This window comes from Ischnura elegans, chromosome 5 (genome assembly GCF_921293095.1).
Source record: "Ischnura elegans chromosome 5, ioIscEleg1.1, whole genome shotgun sequence".
Classification (NCBI taxonomy): Eukaryota; Metazoa; Arthropoda; class Insecta; order Odonata; family Coenagrionidae; genus Ischnura; species Ischnura elegans.
Window position 1 is genome coordinate 103,322,100 of NC_060250.1, and position 21,157 is coordinate 103,343,256.

Below are 21,157 nucleotides of genomic sequence, written 5' to 3' on the forward strand. Positions count from 1 at the left end.
GTAACTGAAAGCACAGACCAAGATTGAAACCCCAATATGGAAGATAAATGAATAAACTTTGTTGTGCCACATATCCACAAGCTCATTCGCAAGAGTAGGCGGTCATTTTGTATGTATGGAGCTCCTAAACCTCTTGTACTGATATAACTGGTAACTTCAGGCTTTGCTTTTTGAAACCTCTCCATATTGGAAATAAAGAAATAAAACTTTGTAAGGTTCACTATTATTTGACTATGGGCACGACCCGGGTTTCGTAACTTGGTTACATCGTCAGGACCAACCTATGCAACCTGACGATGTAACCAAGTTATTACACCCGGGTCGTGCCCATAATTAAATAATAGTGAACCTTACAAAGTTTTATTTCTTTATTTCCTCTTCTACTGAATTATATACGCAAAAATACAGAATAAACTCAAGATATATTGATGCTGACTTGTTTGGTAGAAATAAGGAATTTGTTTATGCACAGATTCAACATAAGAAAAATTAGATTGTCTATTACTTAGTTAGGTTCACTTGATATATTTGAAAAACGTGGCCCGGGTTTCTTAACATGGTTACATCTACAGGTGCATCGATCATGCATGCATCTCCTTGAATATCAAATACAGTGCGACAGTGATGACACCTATCCGTCAGAAAAGAGTGGGGTGAGAGGTGAGCGATGGGGAAGAAGGATTAGTCTTGGATAGGGTGGATTCAGTGGCGCCGAATCCATGGGGCCTGAGGGGACCCTAGCCCCCTCAAAAAATTCATTATGGGTGTGAGGAAAAAATATGTCAGGCTTGTCGATTTCCCCCGGAGTGTCCAGATATCGAGATTCGAGTAATCAGGGTTCTAATGTTGAATATATGACTCTTCTAAAATGCTTTAAAAAACTTAAAACCCACTACTTATAAAATTTTCCGGGGCAAGATCCCCGGTTTGGTCCCCCCAATATCTTTTGTAAGTCGGCATCCCTAGGTGGATTTTCCTGTTTTTGGTAGGTCTTCGACCAGCAGAGGGTGGAGGGGAGGGAGGGTTGAATTGGGTCAGGAACCGAAGGGCTGATGACGATTGGAGTGCAGGAAGAGGAAGGAAGGATAAGTGGGGCACCAGACAATAGCAAATGGAAGTTCATAGTTTAAATATATCAAGTGAACCTTACAAAATTTAGTCTTTTATTTTTCATAATGGAAAATTTCATGAAGTTAAACCTGACACCATCAGTTATATTTTGAAACCCCAAGCTTCAATACTGTTAGTGAACAGAAAATGAAAGAAGTTAACGAAAGAAGTACTTTAAAATAAATTTTATTAAAATCTTTGTACTTCTCCCTCTTAGTGATTATTGAATTAGATGGAAATAAATTTTCCAAACGGGATAACCACATACACGAATTGCAATGGCATAACTATGGGGAGGAGGAAATAGATACCTCCCAAAGCCTCAGAAAAATATTTAAAGCTATTGTCTAGTTTTGACATGTAATCACTACATCTGCTTAAAGTTAAATCTTTAGTGCCAAAATGTTGTAAAATGTATTTCCAGGCACGTCGTTTTTCATATATTTGCCGTTGACCACTCCCACCCTCCCGCCCAGGCCATCCCATTCCCCCAAAGCATATTCCTGATTACGCCACTGCACGGATGCAATAGTGGGAAGCATCCAATCAGACCCATCAAGTTATCTCCGATTTCGCTATTTCAATCTTGGACGCAGAAGCCAATCATTGCTCCCTTTAATATTTACCTTTGGTTTTTAATATTTACATAATGAAAGCACAAAAAAGCGCGCATTTGTATAAAGCATTAAGGCATTTGGTTCCAACACCGACTCGGACCACTAACGTACTTTTGTATACGGTGCCATTAACGCATAACGCTCGCCATATCGTTCAAATTCAACCAAATGTCAACCAAAGTATACGTTCAGGATGATGTTATTTATCAAAGTCATTAACTTTCATTTATCATTCAAACTCATTAATGCTTATTCCTCGCAATTACACGGATTATATTGAAAAATAATGGAAAAAATGATCGCATTGCACTCATCACCGTGCTGCGGACATTTATGGAAACCGAATAAAATGAGGCCGAATTAGCAACAGAAATCAGCCTTCTATGGGATGGAATTGGGCCTCCACTATGAAGTCCCTATGGCCATTCTTATGGGAGCATACAAGACACTAGGCAATGTCGCCTACATCCATAGTCTCCCATTCCATGATATTAGCCCTAATGTGGGCAAAAATATTCTACCCAGCTTCCTGATTTGAATTGATAAGCACTTCATATAACTGGAGATATTTTCGAACAAATTACTCGATTAGCATGGGAAAGTTACTAAACTGAAACTATTTGCCCTTACTCCAAAATGTACGCATAAATTACAGACAGCAAAGAAAAAAGTTTGCAACACTTAGCTCATATTAACCGCGGGAAAATAAGCTATTTTTTAATGACCATATTCATTCACATAAACATAACTTAATGTTCGTATACTAGGCAGCATCACAATTTTTTGCAGTATAAAAGTCGATGCGAATGAACTAAACGGCGCGGAGGGATATCCAATTACCTTTCCTAGTCACCCTTCTCACACTACCAGAAACTCTAATTAACCGACAAAGAAATGAAGGCTTTCCATCGGCAACAGCTCCCCCTATAGTTTCGCCTCTTAAAGAGCCACAGCAATGCAGAATACTTAATTAAGATACGGGAGTCCGCTATGCGGCGCGAATTCACTGAATTTCGTCTCCAAACTTGCCGGGGAGGTGGAAAGAGAGAGAGAGAGAGAGGGAGAGAGGAAATAGAGATAGATAGTGAGAGAGAGAGAGAGAAAGAGAATTGCTTTCGCTCCCATCACGTGACGAGGGGCCGGGGGGCGCGTGGGGGTGGGGTGGGGGAGGGCAAACGACGTCACGAAGGGGCATCGAAACAGGTCGGATCAATGTTTGCATTGGTGCATTCCACTCGCACGGCTCAATTCGGCATAATTGATTGCCGCTTAAGAGGAAGAGAGCCTCCCTCTCGTCCTTTTGCATAGGAATGTTGATGCAGATAGCGATACATACTCGAGGAAATTAAAACGAAAAAGGTGGGGTGGGAAAGGAGGAATAACCGCTGGAAATGTAAATTCCACCCGGGACGCTTTTGCCGGTGCATCGGGGAACGGAACACAAGAGGCGGTGGAGTAAATAAAAAAAACTGTCACTGCACCAGCACACAGGTGATCGTGGCCATTTGTGCCACATGCATATATATTACGCTCTTAAGCACGAGTGGCAGAGGGGGGGGGGTAGGATAGGAGAGTCGGGAAGTGGTCGGGCGCAAATGAGTGACGACAGGACCGCACAAGGGAGGGTGGAGTACGTGCTCTCCGTGCAGCGGAGAATAGGAGAGGGTCCTTATGTCACACACCATTGCTCGATTATCGAGTGGTATCGGAGGACTCTGCGCATAAAATATTGGCACAAGTTTAGCCAAAAAATGTAGACAATTGATTAACTCGATTATTGCGCGCTTACGAAGTGGTTGGACCGCACTTCTGGAATGTTTTGCCATTCCCGTGGTATTCGGAGTCAGACCGTTACCCATAGCCAATTGAGTCTTTTTTTTTTGAAGTGTTACGAGGGTAGCATGATAATGAAGGAGCCTATCAATGAAAGCAATGTTTCTAATATTTTTCATTGTTTTATTTTTCGACATAGTCTCCTTCAAGGGTGATACACTTTTCTGATTGAATTAATAACATTTCAGCCCTAAGAATTAAATGATTTCGGGAGCCGTGTATATATTAAATGATATATAGCTTCTATGATTTCCTTATAGGAAATGAAGCGATATCTGCTGAGCATACTCTAGATTTTCGGAATAAAAAAGGCTAAAGGGGCCAAGTCTATAAATACAGACCATGTGGCAGTACCTCGGATATACCAAAGCACAACTGCGACAAAGGAACTTTGAAAACCCATTCGAACCAATGTGCCACACATGACCACTCAAATACCGAGTACTAGGTTAATATTTGAAACCCCGGAAGCTAGCACATAGGCACTTGGACACATACAATCAGGACTGATAAGGACTGAAGCTGGATCAGTTGCGCGCGATTTAAGTGGTCGGACCAATCATTTTGTTTTTATTTTGTCATGTTGAGGTTTAAGGTGTAAACCAATCACTAGGAAGAGCAATAAATATTATTTTATTTAGAGTCTCGCTTGATTTTTTCCATGGAGGATTCAGAGGGAAGCTAAAGTTTACGATTTATTGAATCTCTTAAAATTTTATAGTTTTACTTAACTATCGTGCCATACTGTGCTAATGTATTAAAATGTAAGAGATAACAATTAATTCTTAGATTTCAGGCCACTTTACTATTTAACAAATCTATTAATATCTCTTAATATAGGGGTTATGTGATCCCAAACTATCCTAGTATCAGTACACTTTTGTTACGTCTTTATTCTGCATCGGCTGTCAACAAACCGAATCTATTAGTCATTGGAAAGAAATAACCTTTTACCTAGTCAGGTTGAATTTTTAGAGGATTAACTACAGCATGCAAATTTCATTTTGAAACATATTTATTCACGATGAGGGTTGCACTTACTCCAACACCTTAAGAAGGCTTTCAGGTATTTTAAAAAGCAAATTTTAAATCCTATTGCGTGTAAAACTGGGAGCAATGGGAATGTTAAAATATGCCCCATCAACAGACGACATTTGATGAACCGTAAAAAAGTATAGCATTGGCAATACAGAATTAGATTATCTATGTGATTGATAACTATCTAACCAAAAATAGCCATTATAAACCAAAAAGTTGACATTGGAGGGATAACATGCTTAAAATTCTTAAGCATTAAGACAAAAAGAAGAATAATAAATTAACTCACCTATGCAGTTCACTTCCCGAAAGTCATTCTTCGTGTAACCTGTAAAAAGAAACCAACAAATTTTAGTTTTCACTTCATAAATAATCTATAGAAGAATAAAAATACTTGCGTAACGCGTAGGAAAAGTACGCTTAAAAAAGCATGCGTAAAATTCATCACCAAATAACAAAATGAAAATTCTTCGATTTGCAAACGCATTGCTATTTTCAAAAGGCAATACAGGCGATATAAATTTTCTAGTTGTGCCTCGCAAAAAGGCCGTAAACTGCACGGTTTGAGCAATAATTACCTTTTATAGAGTTGCGTAATTGAGTTGCTATACAAGGGGAAAATAGGCTGCATCATTCAATCCGAATTTGTATATTTTGAGCATATGTCAGTAAGTCAAATAGTTCTTCTGTTAATTCAATAAAAAGTTTGAGAATGAATATTTGTGAGGTAAGATACCGGAAGAGATAGATGTTTTTAATTACTAGGCGTTGGCTCAAACAATAGAGACAGGGATTAGAACACCGTAAAAATAATGTTGAAATAACAAATTAAGAAACAACTGGTGCCATTATAATTAATAATACAATTTTCATTAATACGTTTATCAATTAATATAATTATTAATACAATTATATAATTATAAAAAATAATGCAATGTAAGATGAACATGTGTCGCGAGTTAAATGGCTTAAATGATGTAATTACTCTTACATTAATTGCATAATTTACACAGATTTAGTACGGCAAAAGTGGATTAAAAATAAAATAGAACTAAAAGGTATAAGTTTGATGCCTCGATATTGTCCGATGGCTATCATATCCGAAATTTTTAAAATAAAACAAAAAATGAGATCGTTAAAGAGGGAAAACAGATAATAGTTTTTTTAGACCTAAATTTAGTTTTTTTTACTAATTGCTTGAACAAATGCTATTTTTTTATGTTTCAATTAATCTCCGAGAGCTGAAAGAATTATGTGAATCAATTTATCCAGTAACTTATCTAAATTAATCTATTATTTCACACGTGGCTAAAATAATGGAATTTAAATGTGCTTCAATCGTACTTTGATAAAATATCGCCTATATGGTAAGTTAGACCAAAGCCCATAGCGAGTGATGGCGTATTTGCATGCAGAGCACGTGATACATTAGTATCTGTAGAAATAATATCCTCATTAATTTGATCAAGTGTCAGATTAGGAGGGAGAGAAATTTTCTGCAGGCAATAATGGGCCCAGTCACCGAAACAATACCTAAAATATATTCAAGCGGCTCAGAGCGGATAGGAAATCGAGAAATAATGGCAATTTTATGCGGCGATGATGGATTACTTCTCCTTTTTATACCCATGTTCTTTCCATGAATGAAAGGATCCCTGGGATCAGGTGATATTTAGTCCAAGTCCACCTCTTTTTCCAGCGTTGGATTCAGTTTTTAGCTCCTACCACACAGGGCGTCCCAACTATGGGAATCGGCACATTATAATGAAAATGAGGTCCTATTCGTCAAATTAAACAAGCCTAAGTTTCATACACATTATTATAAACCACTCTGGGGTACTTAATCTAAAAACAATTCTTTTAAACAGTAATATATTTAAAATTCACGTTCAATATAAGATCGATGGTTCAACGCCTCAAATCCATTACCAGGCATATTTCAAACGACGGAAGTTTGCTTATGGGAACTAAAAAAAGTGGGATATTATATGATCCAGTGTGTTCTCAAGGAGTATTTATGCTAAGTCACTTCAGATTTCCTTACAACTGATCCACTTCGGATCTTCCCCGCTACAAAATATTTCTGATCGTAATCTCTACCCTCCTGACCTTCAAAACCCATGCCCTCCACCCTTATTACCAAACATTCACCCCCTCAATCCTCAAAAAACCAAAACTGTATTCCCTCACTTGCCCACGGGAATTTTTTTCCTTACGAACTAAAGCCGTGCCATAATTATTATGACAATGATACACCGTAAACCAACATCGTGAGAATTTTTGCATCTCATGCAGTGAGCGAACATTTACTGAATTAAACAATATATTTGCCTTTTTTATGGAACTAATATAAAGTTATTCGGTGCCACGTTTTCCATTTCCGCTGTCACAATACTTATATAACTCATCGCATCATTCAGTACACCAGAAAAACAATAACACGCGACATTGGAACGGTGGAAACCAAATAAGAAACTTCGAGAAACAAAATGTCGAGTCGCTCGAACTGTGAGAAAAAATAAGATTTTACTTAATGAGTTAGATGACTTCATCTCCGACTTTCCATATAAAGCTCTAAAAATATTTCTCCTAAGAACATCCGCACGAGTCTCAGTACACCTTGAGTTCTATTTGGTCGGGAAATGCCTATAATTGAAAGTAAGATACACTCCCCTTTTTTTACAGAGTAAATAGGGTTATTAGACCGAACTTATGGTTGAAGCGCCTAGCGAGTAAGTCAGCATTCTCACACATTCATTGAAAAAGAAAGCTCTAAATTTCTGAAAAAAGAATAATAAGTGGAAGTTCATTTCTTGTTTCTCAGGGAGACTAGAAACTCCTATAAGTGTTTAACATCCATCACGTCCAGCTAAGACGACGGCAAAGGATGGAGAGAGGGTCTAATTACTTGGCGTGACCACGAAGCGCCAGCTGTCCACGTGGGCAAGGTTGGAGACTTTCAGGACCTCGAAGCGGTCAGTGGAGAGGACGCTCGTGGCGTAAGAGGAGAAGGCGGGTAGAAAGTGGCCTTCGTCACCTGGAGAGCAAGCTCACGTGTGAAAGAACTCTTCGTCAAGGTACCAGATGACGCAGGTGACGTTCTTAAGCATTCACCATTCATGTGAACATTACTTTAAAAAGAGAAGAGAGAAAAGAAAGCGTGTGAGACGGGCACTGTTAGACCCAGATAGCCTGTTTTACTTATCGCAAACTGTAAATTTTGAACTAATGAAAAATTTCCTCCTGACCAATTTAAGGAGAAAAATCAAGTAAAATGTCCAATGAGAGCCAAAATAACTCTAAAAAATTTCAAAGATCGACACAGTTTTTCAACCGTTATAGATAACTTTACCCCAAAATATCCTGATAATAATTGTATTCTTCATATCAATGAGGAGAGTTATATTTACATTTCACCATCACCAACTTATCAAAAGGTAAGAGCTAATATTGAGAAATATTGATGCCATTTCAAATATCAGCAAGTATAAAGAAAGTTCTATTTGACTGGAATGGGTTGAAAGATAATTTAACTTCATAATATGCTAAAAGGTAAATACATAGGTTTATTAACATAAGTAATATATGCATGCATAAATACTTATAAGTAACAAAAAACTGAAGAAACAGGCATTTTTATGTCGTAGCAAGCAAGCAGCGCAGCAAGAGTTCCTCAGCGTATGCTGAGGGCACAATGAAATTAATAAAAATAGTAACATGAGGGAGGTGGAACACAACATTTCAAGCAATTGATCCTGCTGGAAAAAAGGCAATTTATTTTACAAAAATGGCATTATATTTTACAGAAAAAGCTTCCGTTACCAGTGAGATACTTCCAGTGTTTCAACCTATCCCTCGATTTCCCACGTGAAATCTTCACCGACAAGAAGTGGTGCGGGGTAGTGTGGGAACCATGTTATTGTCTGCCATATGCTTCGCTGTTAAATGACGCCTATCCATCACGAGTGCTGGCCTCTGAGTGGAAAGATAGAGAATGAATTTAATCTAAAATGAATCTCCATGGTAACGGTTTCAAAGTTTCCGTGTTATTTCGATCAACTCAATAGCGAGTCGACATCCTTCCATTAAGAAGAAGAGATGTTTCAAAATGTGAACATAACATCCAAAATTTTGGACTCAGAAAAATATTAATGCACTTCATTTATGTTCTCAATAGTCTTCCATTGAACTCCCAATAACGCGAAAATTATATTTATAATAGTCATTCACATGAGGAAGATACCGGTCTGTAATTCATTCGCCCGATATTCAATAGGACAATGTATTTGTCAAATTTCATAACATCCAGGCGTATTTTAGGATGCAGTAAAAAAATGGGAGATGGTGAGAAGGCAATTTTCCAATGGCTCTAAAGTTAATTTTATAAAAAAGGCATTTACTTAATAAGTGGCTTGCTGATGATTTGCAAACTGTAATAATGTAAGTGAATAAAAATCTAATACAAAATTATAATAAAAATACAATGAAAAATAATGAGTAAGTGAATAAAAAAATATCCTTGTCGTTGGAAATAAGTAGGAGAGAGTCACTTATACTAAGGAAAGGTCTTCCTTTCCTTACGAACTAATCCCGTGCTATAATTATAATGACGATGATATATACCGTAAACCAACATCGTGATAGTTTTTATATCTCACGTGGTAAGTGAACATTTACTGAATTGAACGATACATATCTGCTTTCTCTTAAGGAATTAATATAAATATACCATTGCCGTAAATAATTTGTGCCATCTTCAGGCACAAATATGGCTATCAATCATCTTAAACACTTCCGCCAGGTGAAGTTCGAGGCTTATTTTATACAAACAAAATAAAAAGAACACTAGCATTATAGCGAAACATTAAATCCAGAGAGTGAAGAATTACGCTTGGAAAAGATGTGGCCAAGGAACACGTTAGATATGCTTTGTCGTAAACTAAAATGTGGCCAATACACACTGCTACACTTATACATTCCATGAATTTCATTGTTGTTATAATCATCACTCGCTTTGTACGGTAGCCGCGGATTCCCTAGGGGGATAGAAGGGATTCATCAAACACAGAGAGGGGTTACTCTCGCACACAGGACATAAAAAGTTTTATAACGACATGCCCCGCGAAATGTGTCCGCGCCTCTGACGTCACGTTTCCTCAAGAGACGCGCGCCGGAAATTGAACGCGAGGTTTTCGGGCTCGAATTCGTGACTGAGGGCCCTCGAAACCATTTTTAATTCCCATCTCTCTCAGGAGATGTCACCCCAACCCTGCACACACACACACGCCCCCAATCATATCCGTGCGCATTCATGACCGATCGATGCTTATAATACTTCCCCGTCATCGCACACCCATCTCGCACGCTTTTTTCTCTCTCTTCTCTCGGTCAGAGGAAAAAATGGAGACCGATAAAAATGTGTCTTCATTCCACTTTAAGCGTCAGAGAACGCTTTTTCCCCTCTCATGGACAATCACCAGCCAAATAAATCGTCAAGTTGCTCAATAACTTATCTGGAACTCTCCTCCTTTCCCATTTGCCATGTAAATGAGGCGAAGCTCGGAGAAAAGGCGGATAAATTAGCTTTTGCTACTTAGATGAAAGAAAAGAGATCAGTCAGTGTGAACATATGCGGAGAATCTCAAATTATTAATTTGAAAGAACGATAAAAATAATGTATCTAATCTTTTTATCAGCGATAAGTGTAACTTAGCAAGCAGAGATTTGAGCGAAAAATTATTGACGAGTAACTTTTTCTAGTACAAATCTCATGAAACGATTATTGGCATGAAATATTGTATTCGTGGAGCAGCTGTTACGATTAATTATAGCCTATAAAGCTATTTTATGGACAATGATAAAATTTGGGGTATCAAATTAATTAAAAGTATGGATAAATTTATGAATAATTCTGGTATGTTTAGAGAAGCAATATGGGCATATCAGAGCTGAGGGCAAATAGCTACAATGGGCGCAACGAAATTAGACACTACTAAAACTTATAATTATAAATTTTTATAATTGACAGAAATAGATTAACTTTTGATACATTTTGTCTTGCGGCGCATGCTCGTGGTGGCATCAGTGAAGATTTTTTCGAAAAGTTATCGATTAATATTTTGGAATAATCCCGATACTTAAGAAAATATTCAGATAAATATAATATGAGTCCAGCTATTTACTGGTACGATGACTTAGGGACTCAAAGACTTGTCATTTCATATAAATAGGTGATTATTATTGAATGAACAAATCCTTCGAGTTAACGCAAATCTAGGTGGTGAAACACCCTACCCTACTCTAAAACTACCCTAAAAACAACCCTATATTGCACACTGGATTCAAATAATCTTAGCCAGATGTAGACTCAGACCCCAAGCACCGACTTCCAATTGAAAGTCAGTAAACGAACCAGAATTGATGATTTCCGGATAAAAAATAAGCTTCCGCAAACAGAAATTTTAGCATTAAAATAAGTTGTCATGAAGGCAGCAGTTTGAAAAGAAAAAGAAAAAAATCAGGAATACCTAGTCGCAAATGTTTATGCAACCATGACCTAATAAAATTTAATATATTTCAGAATCGAAATGTGAAGGGACTGTCAAACCCAATAAAACAGCATCATTAAAAATGAGGTCACAAAAGTTTCATGTTCATTTCTTTATTGCGCGGATTAAATTCTTCTGATTTTTCAATATATCAATCTGAAACGTTAAAAAATAATTAAATCGCTCAGTTGTAATTTTCATACCTTTTTCTGAGCCATGTTATTCTACAGATAATCTAATTTTTGAATTCAACCTAATGGATTTTAATAAGTAGATATTCATGACAAGTTATTTCATAAAATAACATAATGTAATAGATTCAAAACATATGACTGGATGGGTATATATAGCAATAAATTTCAGATATTGAATTCTAGACAATGGTACCAAATTTGTCCCCAAAAGCATTCTTTAAAAAACCTTAGCATGCTTCACCCTTTCGCTCTCGAAGGAATATCCGTTTTCACTTCCAGAAAGCTCATGCCACATTCAAGAACGCATCTGGCATTCTTAAATTTGGTGTCCTACGTAAAAAAAACTAAATACTATGGAAGAAATACCATTTAATGAAGAGGGATAATCATTTACATATCTCTGCTATAATAGAGAAACTAAATCAAAATATTGTACCGAAACATTGCTGCATGGAATTAAATAGGTGGTCGATGTATCGGTACCTCGAACATCTTAGGGTTATATGTAAAGAGTAATTGATATCAACGTTGTTAAATGGACTAAATGAGGAATCAATTTTCAATGTTTTCATGAATGAGAGTCACATTGTATCTGAAAACAGTCCATCTACTTCTCAACAGAAAAGTTATGCTGTCTTTGGAACTATATACTGCAAATTTTATATTTTGACTTTACGGAAAACTTTATATTTAGTCGATATATACGACTTCATATTCCCAGGGAACATGGTTCCACGGATCACGGATCGACATATCATTAATAGCCTTCCCTCCCTTTTCTCATCTCACAATGTCTTCTATCGTTCAAAGCTACGTCAAATTTTGATTCAGAATATGTCTTTGTTCCATCATTGGCAGTCGTCATTCCGTTTGATAGTCAGCGTTTTCGTTAATTATAACACGGAAAACTAATATTGTATTTTTAGATTAATCGAAGACAAATAATCCTGTTTCGCTGCATAGTTAACTTCGATACCAAATAGAGAGCTTAGACTTTTATCCTCTTAAGGCATAATTTTTAAGAAACTGCTTCGATAATTTCTCTAACATTTTTTCATTTCCTTTCCACAGATCCTAAAAATCTCCCAATTTATGGTGTCTCTCTCATTTCCGTTGCTGTAATTTCTCTAATTACCTCTGAGCAAAGATGAGATACGAATCAGAGCGTTCACTTTTGCAATATTTTTCTGAGTATTTGTGAACGGCTTTCGCAACATTTATTTAGGCTTTTCCCATGAAAGAAATGATTGAAAAAGTTTCTTATAGAAATGATTGTGTGCTCGATTAATAATTAAAAGCGACAAAAGTAAAGGATTTAACTGATTTTTTTTCCATTTTGATTATATTTAAATAGGAACTATTGGTATTAGCCGTACTTGAAAATTTCAAGTATAAAGTTTACTACTCATAATGTTGGTCATATGCAAACATTGACTCAAAGCTGTGTAAGTGAATATGAAGATGAACTCTCATTCCCCCAATTATCTCCCTCAGTCACATTGAATATGGGTAAATTAGCGTTTCAATCATTGGTTTTTAGTCGTTTCAGGCTTGATGTGGAGGAAATGCGATAGATTCATTATGAAATATAAACAAAAAATTGTTTTTTCGATTCTTGAATACATAACTCTACTACCAACCATAGTTTCGACTTTTTAAGGTGCTTTGAAAATGACCCTGAGTGTCGTACCCAAGATCGGTAGCGGAGTTACATATTTAAGTGAGGAAATAACAATTTTTTCATTATATATATTCACGTTTCAATCATTCTTTCGCGGACGAGTGCTTAACTGCAACCTACCAACGCGGAGTTATGATCCCCGATCAATCAGATATGAGTCTCCTCTGCGACATAAGCTCAGGCTGAACTCAAATCCCGGAGGTATACCGTCGGCTAATTTGCTGTGCCGCTACGTATGCTCTTCCTGGGACTGATTCGTCGTGAGTGACCTGCGTTCTTTCGCGGCAATTAGCGGGACATGGACTCGGTGCACCCCGCAGAAACAGTCGATAATGCAAACGGAATCAGCCGACGCCGCCGCCGCACGGGGGCCGCATCTGCGCGCAATTGGACGTTGAACCCGCGACCCAGATCGAGGAACGCAAGCTAAGGGTCTTAAGAAAACCCATCATGGGTTAATCTAAAGTTCGGGCACCGGGATCGCTATTTGGAAAGTTTCGGATCTCCCGTTATCACCACTGACGGAAAAGTTGAGAAGCAATTGTTTTCGGGAAAACTCGACGTCTTGGCTTGATCTCCACTTTGGAACCTCTCGAGCAATAAATATTTCTCTTATTTCTCGAGCCGACCACAGCACGGCCAATTATTTATAACAGCAAGTTTTTACATTATTACAAAAAATATAACTTTTGATGTACCGTGTTGGGTACGAAGTACTACTTAACTTGAGCTGATTACCACTTTAAATATCTAACCCAATACTTCATCCTTTTTGACAAATAGCAGTCAATAATATTCTGTAATTACACAATTCAAGCAGCCAATTAACTTAGATTTCAATAAAAACAAATGATCAGCCATTATTATAAAATAATATATTTGCACTATAGTGCACATCATATTAATAAAGAATGGTTATTTCAGTGACCAGCAGCTGGGGAGCACACTAAAAGAAAACCTCATGAGTCCCATTCGATGTTTTTACCTAGGGTTCCCAGATAATAGCCAGCAGCTGACGAGCAGAAATTATTCCTGAACGACAAATGCAAATCTGGTACCACTATGGAGACCCACGCTCAATTTTAGTAGACCATACCAGCAGTAATAATCATTAAACAGAAAAACACACATGAGTTTTAATAGCACCCTCAAATGTGCTTTACCATTTTCATTTAAACCAGAAATTTTTACAGTAGGTGCGGGCGAATTGCCGGAGCTAAACAGGGATAAAATATTCTTTTCACTCTAAATCCTGCTTGCACGTGCTGGCGATTGAAGCCAAACTTTTTATTAGTTATGAAAGCATGCATTCAATTCTTCATTTCTCACACTCTCGCACGACCAATAAAAAAATTTAGAGGCAGCCTACAGAAAAAAATCTCTTTTGGAGCAGTGCCTTAGTCCTTCTCACGTTCATTCGTAGGCTTCAAGCTGTTAAGAATTCCCTAATATGCGAACGTTTCACACTGAGAGCTCTAAATTAATCCTGTTAAATCATAAGTCTGTACCTACCACGCATGTGCAATTGAACTCATGGCTGATAAAAAACATTGAGTCTAAAATGAAGGAATGTATCTAATTAAAAACTTGATAGGATAAAGAATATCATTTCTTTTTTGATGCAATGCCTTGATTTTATGAATACAATGGTATCCAATTCCTTTCTTTACCACATTAATTCACCTTGATTCTGATAGAAACACATTATAATCCAGTTCGCCTTTCTCTTCCGATGATATTTCAGGATACCCTCTTTATTATTTTTTGCAATCCAGGAGAGGCATAAAAGGAATGAAAAACAAGCGCTTTTGAAAATAAGACAAGCCAAACAGGTAACGATTCTATACTCTGGAAAACAACAAAAACTTTTTAATCGATACATACCACAGTTTAAGGAACTTATCTAAAAGTAGTGCTCCCTCTACCAAAAGCTAGATGAGCTTTTGCAACCCTCCTCCTTCTGACTTTCACACTTAGGTGCTGTAGATAAAGTGGCGTTTATATGAAACTAATACCGAGCAAGTGTGTTAAAAAAATACGTATCATCTCTGTAAATTCTTCCGTGGGATATTTTGGTAAATATAAAATAATTAGGTTAATGAAGCTTAAATGTAGTAGAAACTGATAGCATAAAAGACACAAGAGAATAAATTGAATACATATTGAGATAGATTAGAGACAACAGACGCTTTAACGGGTAATAAATAATCTATACCATACGGCAAAGCGACCAAATTTTAAAAACTGTCGATTGTTCAGCAAAAAAGTTTCATTGCTAATGGAAATGAGGAAGAGATTAGGTTAGCTTCATAAAATTTACCTAAGTCTTATGGAAAGTCCTTATAGAATGTTATTGATCCTGTGTTGCTAATAATCAGAACAATGGCCTCAAGAGGACACTATCGTTATAATAGCCGACTTGTCGACCATCATTGGCGCAGGTGAACAATGTAATGACTAAATGATGAGGAACTATATGTTGATGTTAGGAAATGCGGAAAGAGCAATATTTTGAGAGGCTAAGAATTTGAAAGAGATAGTTCAATAATTAGGTATTAATTGCATTCGATATTTCCACTTAATATAAATTAGGTTTAAAATAGGAACTCATTTTTCATTTCTATATAGAAAAAACTGGGTAATTATCCACAGGTAAATCATTTATTAACTAATAAATAACTAATGGTAAATAATGACGTGATTATGATCTGGAACCCAAGTCGTAAACTAGGCGGTAAATTAACGACTCGCCGCTGGAAAATGGCCATGAGTTGCGAATCCAACTACTTGGAAGTCACGCCAAAATAAAACCCGAGAGAGTACTTTGACTACTATTTTCCTGCTTCAACACAGTAAAAAAAAAGGAAAAGGGTACTTCTTCTTACTCCCCGTTGAGAATCAATAGAGATTTCAAGCCGTATATAGTCGAATAAAACCATCTCAGCGTGCTCAAAATCCGCTTCCGAAATGAAAGAAGAGGAAAAAAAGAAAAACCTGCCATTTTGCCGTCTCTCCAAATCAACGATAAAGAATAGAGGGAATAAACAACGTGCAGACGCCCCGTTGGGGTGCGAGAGAATGCGAGATGCACTCGACAAACACACTCTCACACACAATTCTCTCTCTTCCTCGGTCCCTTGTCTTGCGTCCCAAGCCTTAGCCCTCTCCTCTTTTCTCTCAAGTGCTCCTTCCCTCTCATGCCCCCCTCCTCACACCCACGGGTGGGCGTGGCTGCGCCTCCTCCAGTCGTCGGCCCGCACAATGCAATGCTCGCGCCACGGCGAGCAATCCGGAGAAGGCGGCGGACGCTCTTAAGGAATAACGCGCACACAAACATACACACACGTACGCTGTGCACTTAAGTGATCTCGTGTGTGCATGTGTGCGTGGTAGGAGTGCGAATACGGTCAGCTCCTATGCATGTATTCCTGCTATTCTCTCGTTTATTTTTTCTAACAGTGCATACTACTTTTAACCACCCATTATAACCCAATGTTGTTTCTAAATAGCATAAAAAATTTATGCATTTTCAGCTTTATTCAGGAACGACTTAAACTGCGTCTTCTTTTGCGCTGTAAAGTATAATGACGTAATATGTGGCTGCCACAATAATTATGAATGAGTGGTAAATTTTCACATTTTATAAAAAAGAAGTCTTAAAATTTAATTTCTTCCAAAAGCAGCGCTGGTTTAGAGGAGGTTTAACTCAATTTATTTATTTATTCTATTATTATGTATTAAAATGTCCAACGAAAGAATTTAAAGTGGGTGCTTTGATGATTCGTATTTTTTTTAAACGCGCAAAGTAATATCAACAGCATATCAGTTACATTCTATAAGAACTTTCCATAAGCATTAAGTATATTTTCTGAATCGAATGTAATTTCCTCATATACATCAGCAATGAAACGGGTTTTCTGCATTATAGACGGTTTTTTAAAAAAGTTGATTGCTTTGTAGAATGATATGGATTAATTCCTACCCGTTTTAGCGTCTTTAGTCCTTAAAATATCTCAATATGTGTTCATATTATTCTCTCGTACTTTTTTTTACGATCATTAAATCTTCATTCACCTAATTATTCTATGCTCAGTCATTAAAATGTACAGAGAAGAATTTATGTAGAGTACTATGATGACTCGTATATTTTTTGAACGCAAATGCTCGGGATTGATTTCATGTAAACGCACCTTTCCTCGCCACCTAATGGAGAAAATCATGAAGAGTTGGATTGCAAATGCTCATCCGGCTTTGGGCAGGACGACCTTTACCTTTAGATAAGTGGCTTAAGAGGATACATCACTCCCGCTTAACTGGTTGTATTTTGTGTTCATTCCAGAAGATTCACTCGCTTAAAATTTAAGCTCATTTTCGGGGATCATGCTGAAACTTCAGAAACGATTTATTATATCTATATATTCAATGAAAAGTTTTGCGCTTAGTTAATACTGAGATTAATGAATTTTTATAATACAAATAAATGCTGAAAATAGTCTACTCTGCATGTCATGAATATTTCAGGATGATGACGAGAGTGTTGAACCAGCAGTATTGTATAAAAAAAAGAAAATAAAACCGGCTAACTGGGAGTTATCGGCCATATCAAGGGGGAGTAGCTACAACTGTGAAAAAAAATATTTTTCACCTATATCATTACATTTCATCCGTCATAAGTGACATCCATCCTAATTAAATCTGAGGCAAGCGTTTGTAGACCGTGGATAATTGAATCCTTACACATTATTCTAGCACAATCATATTTAAAGTTTATTCTTTTTCAGCTCTTTGAGCCTACCGTTGCTACGTTTTAATACCATCAACGACCAACGTGATTTGACCTCAATTACACCATTTATTCGGTAATAACTAACGGTAGTCAGCTTCTTTCTTTGACAAGTTTAAACTGAGAGTGGCACCAAGAAATTATTGGAAGTAAGTCTTAAAAACTATAGGATGATAATTAATACTGCGTGTAATTGTTACGTTGCGTTATGTAGATGTTATGATATGCGTTATTTCCATTTCAGTTTGAACATCGGTGAAAAACACGGTTGACGATGTCTAATATAGCCATAAATATTAAAATGTTTTCTATCTCAATCGCAAGTAGCTAAACTGCAACCATTATAGCAGGAATAAGGGCCCATGATGAAGTGATTTATTTTTCTAGGTTACCTAAAATCAGATCTTCTTCTGATTTTTTCTAACAATTATTAATTTTATTATAATTCTTGTTACAAGTGGGCGATTTTTGCGGCATTAAAGAAAAAATGAGGCAAAATATATATGTAATAAAAAATTAAAAGAGGACAAATTATACTCTTGTTCTTCCATCATTCTCTTTAAAATATTTAAGAAAGGGTTTTAAAACTTTTGCTGGTAAATGGTTCCAATGAAATATGATCCTATCTATGTCATAAGAAAAGTCTTTTACATTGTTACTTTTTGCTCAAAACTTTTGTCGACCGACCGATCTTGAACTGGTGACCATTTTTTCCCAAATAAGTTAGTTACTGTATTCTTATCAAGTTCTAATCATCCCTTTCCCCACAAAATATTTTGTTCATGTCGTTATCATTGTGCTCATCTCCCTCCTAAACTGAAAGCTATATTTTCAAAAAGTTTTCACGCGTTTTACCGCGAAGACCAAGATAGTGCAGTGATTATGAATCACGATAGCCTGCCTTTTTGAACACATTATTTCTTTTATTTTACTTCGAGATAGAGGAAAATGCAGAACAGGGTCTCCCATGCTTATTCTAAAAAGTTCAAGGTAATGGCATAAGCTGTACGCGAGTATTCCTTCACCTAAAATAGACCGGTCGTGAGTGAGGTATGCGACCTCTTAAGTATTTTGGGCCTTTAGGTGTGAGGGATGATCTGTGCTCATTTCCCTCCCCTCACAACCCCCACTCCTCCTTTAAACACCCCCCACTCCAGACGCACGTCTTCTCTCTCTCTCTCTCTCTATTTCTCTCCCTCGCTCCTCAAAAAGTGTCGCAGCCGCCGTACTGCGGAGGAAACATGTTATCCGCAACACGCGTGGGTCGAGAGAGGCGAACGAGGACGACGGCGACAATGGAGGACGAGACGACGAGGATGGGGGCAAAGAGGAAAGAGAGAGATGAGGAAATGATGGTGATGAGGGCGCAGAGTGGGAGGAAGGCGAGGCAGGGATGAGTTGACGCGAGTGGGATGGGGATGGAGGAGGATGGGGGAAATTCACTCTCTCTCCCTCCCCCCATCGCGAGGAACTCAGAAGAGGAAACTCTCGGGAAAGAGTGAAGGAGAGGAGGAAGGAGAAGTAGGAGAAGAAACATTTACGCTTTCGCTCCTCTTGACAAGAGATGCCGAGCAAGAAAAATGCCAGATTGCCCTCATCATTTCGGGATCTGTTTCGTTGGATGGCTTCAGATATTTTGCATCCCCCGTGGGGTGTACTTCCGCGTGCGAAAAAAATTGCACCGCATATTCAGCAGTACGGTATTCAAAAATATATAGGAAAAAAACGTAAGGAGCGACTCTCTCCCTCGGCTTTTCCTGAAAGATAACGACATTAAAAGTGGCAGGAGTGTCACACTTTTAGTTTTGAAATTCCTACTGCCATTGGGAGGAACCGTACGCTAAAGAATTTGGCCTGGAGGTGCTTGATGACGCATGGAAGACGTTTCCCTACCCGGATGGAGGGAATACTTTAGGAAGCAAAAATTAATTACGCACATATAAAACGTCATTCATTTATACATCAGGCGTCGGTATATTTTCCATCTGTAGTAATTCATCAACAAAATAGATCTTTGAACTGAGAATAGTAAATTTCACTATTCAATGGCAGAAATAGGAGAAACTCAAAGCCTTTCTCAAGTCAAGCACATTCTCTTTTCCTCACATATACTATTAGCTTCTAATCAACTATATTTACTATGTTCACACTACTATGCTACACAGAAGAAACCGAGGAGGTGTTTGATAACACTTTAGGAAATCGTGTCCAATGACTCTCATACCTCTCGCAAAGTTCATGTCGGCGTTATGCAACCAATAGCGTATGTACTATCGCTGGAAAGAGGAAGAAATTCTAAACGTACTACATCTTACTCCTGATTATTTATCCGGCACGCAAAACGAACTGGGAAATAACCAAAAGGAATAATGGAAAACGCGACCATAAAAAGAAGGAAATGCAAGCATTGAGGTATTGAGACGAGCATCAGTTTCATGTACGCAACTAAACAAGAAATAATGTATCACTAATGAGGAACAAAGAGATAAAGCGTGCAGAAAATTAGTAGGGACGTTATTAGGAAGCTGCCTCGTAGATAGTATAGACAGAGGAATAATTATTTGCATCAAATGAAAACAAGCTAAAATTTTAAGGATAGATAATATAGAATCATTTATCCTGAAGCCTAGGCTACGTGTTGACTCGTATGCACAACGTGGGTTGCATACCCTCGCGGATACTATCATCACAGTATCATTGTCCTTCACACAGGTCACTGGCCCTCAAAATTATTAAGCTAAATGCAATGAATTCATATTTTAAGCATATCTAAAATTTCACTCAGTGTCTCAGCAGAATATTTCAAGCAAAAATGGAGGAAAAGGTTTGAAAAATTCGTCTTATGATGAAGAATCACACCTCTGACATTCCAGCGGGATGCTTCCGTGTAATCACCGGTGTCATGTCAAGAACATGGTAGGATACGTCAGTAAAGGTCTTTGGAAGCCGTTGACCCTACTCGCGAGGCATGGAGATCTCTCGTAAGGCAAGTGCTTCAAGACTAGCACAGCGAATTCTGAGGAACGGAGCAACACGTGCTTCACAACGACCTCGATATGCTAACTTTTACCCTAACTTTTTTTTAGCACTCAGAATTAAATATAAGGCATTGCAATTATAAATTAATTTTAATACTATTCCTAAAACTGATATGAAAACTTGAATTGTTTCATAAATTCAATAGGACGTATTTTTTGCCGTTAAAACACTTCATAGCATTGCTACCTTAGCTATAAATTCAGATATTTTTATATTCATCTCCAGTACACTCCGCAATATTCGTCGCAAGAGTATATCACCAAAAAAAGAAGAATAACTTTTGTAAATTGCCCTTTTATAGTGGAAATAACAAG

General features: G+C 37.4%; 1 protein-coding gene across 1 annotated transcript in view; it reads right to left on the bottom strand.

The window, feature by feature from the left end:
- The window catches only part of LOC124159351 (glucose transporter type 1), a 338,182-nt gene that overhangs the window by 212,725 nt on the left and 104,300 nt on the right, over nucleotides 1-21,157 (bottom strand). The window contains exon 2 of the mRNA XM_046535114.1: nucleotides 4,888-4,926. The gene's annotated coding sequence lies outside the window, so the exon portion shown is untranslated. The remainder of the gene's footprint in view (nucleotides 1-4,887; nucleotides 4,927-21,157) is intronic.